Raw genomic sequence first — 1,996 nt, forward strand, 5'->3', positions numbered from 1 at the left:
AAGCCTCCCAGATCTCCAGATGCATTTGAGATATCAAAAAAGTACTCCAGAGTGTTGTTCAGCATGGGGGTGAGTAGAAAATGAAGGCTTATCATGTTTTGGGTGTACTATTCCTTTAAGCCTGTGGTATGCTTGTTTTTAGCAATAATTGGTTAGAGGACATTTAATTCTAAGCAATAATGACTAACAAATGAGAATAAATTGCTTAAAATAAGAGAAAAAAATCTTAACAAGTAAAAGAAAAAATAGATTTTTCTACTGGATTTAAGTTTTTTTGGATGCTTACTTGCACTGCAAAAAATCCAAATCTAGATAAGTCATTCTTTCTTAAAATAAGTGCATTTGTTCTTGAATTGAGGAGGTAAAATAGACATTTTGCAAATGGAACAAGACAATTTACACTTAAAATAAGAAAACACAACTAGGTTGTCTTATTTCAAGTGCAAATTATCTAATTATCTTATTTTAAGAGTAAGATTACTCATTCCATTGGCAAACTATCTCATTTACCTACTCAAATTAAGGGTGAATACACCTAATTTAATAATTTTTTTACTTATTTCTAGATCGTTTTTGCAGTGTGGATATTATGTTATCGTTTTAAGAAATCTTACCAAGTCTCATTTGCTTGCTGCACTGGCAGATTATTTTGCTCAAAATAAGCAATTATTCATTAAAACACTATATTTCTTTAGAAGGCATTTTTTATTGTGCTCAATGTAGAATCTGGTTATGATTTGGACCAGTTTCCTTCCCTTACAGCAGATTATAACATATGAAACACAGTAGAATGAGGTGAAAGCCTGACATCTTATGTATGACTTTATTTGAGCAATAAACCTAATTTACTAAATTTCACCAGGTGTTGTTCCAATAATTGTGGTTTTCAGTGGCAGTTTTTACAAGCTTGCAGTTTGCTGGTTTCTGCGTTAGTCTCCAGAACATTAGAAATGAAGATAGAAGATTTCACCATGATGGTTGCCAGCTACATTTCTCCAGAGCTCAACCTTTAAGCTTTTATTTATATTTGACCAAATCATTGCAGCCCAAAGTCTTACCTTAAAAGGCTGGAGACTTTGAATGCTGTCAAATGATGCAGCATGTCTGCAGTTAAAAGGTTGGTTTAAGAGATCTGTATAAGGAACTCCACGATGTGAAATGTTGGAGAGGACTTGGTTTGAATAAAGGGAGCTTTATCTGCAGCATAAATCACTGAAGGAAAGCTGCAAGAGGTGTTAAAAGGGGTTTTCTAATTCCTTTAATTTCTCCAACCCCACCTTGTTCCTTCATCATTCTTTCTGTCATCTATTAATCATCAACATGCTTTCCTGAAGGCTTTTTCAATTACTAAAATCCATCCGAAGACAGAAGGGCTTGCAATAAAATGGTACGGCACATAAAGTCAAAGAGGGGGTTCAATTCAAAGTAAATATATCGCCTGTCAACGACATGGTTGTCAGCGTAAAAAACATTGTCAGATTTTAACGAATCAAGAAATAAGTCAAGCAGGTCAACATTTTTCACACATGGCCTTTTAAGCTGGCAGCTTTGGGATAAAGGTCTCCCATTTTCTTGCCTGGAAGCACTTCACTTACTCCCATTTCATGATGAAGGGTACCAAGTTACTCTGGAAATATTAACAACCTACTGATTTGATCATGTTGAGTAATATGCACGCAAAATGCATTGCAATCAGTCTTTGTGATTGCAATGAGTAAAAGACTCAGGTTGCATATATTCCCATTTATCTTTAAGGTCTTGTTAATGCAAGACTAAAGCAGCAACATCACATTAAACATTAGCAGCAAGATTGAGTTTGCAGACATTTTCTTGGAGTGATCAAGAATGCAGTTCAATCCCCCAATAAACCTTCATGGTGTACAAAGTTGGTTCATTATCCTTCTTTTTGGGCCTCAACAGTTTATCCGTGGCTCACCAGACTACACTGCAAAAAATGGAAATCTAAATAAGTCATTTTCGCTCAAATTATGTGCAT

Source organism: Cyprinodon variegatus, unplaced genomic scaffold, assembly GCF_000732505.1.
Source record: "Cyprinodon variegatus isolate N-32 unplaced genomic scaffold, C_variegatus-1.0 Scaffold695, whole genome shotgun sequence".
Classification (NCBI taxonomy): Eukaryota; Metazoa; Chordata; class Actinopteri; order Cyprinodontiformes; family Cyprinodontidae; genus Cyprinodon; species Cyprinodon variegatus.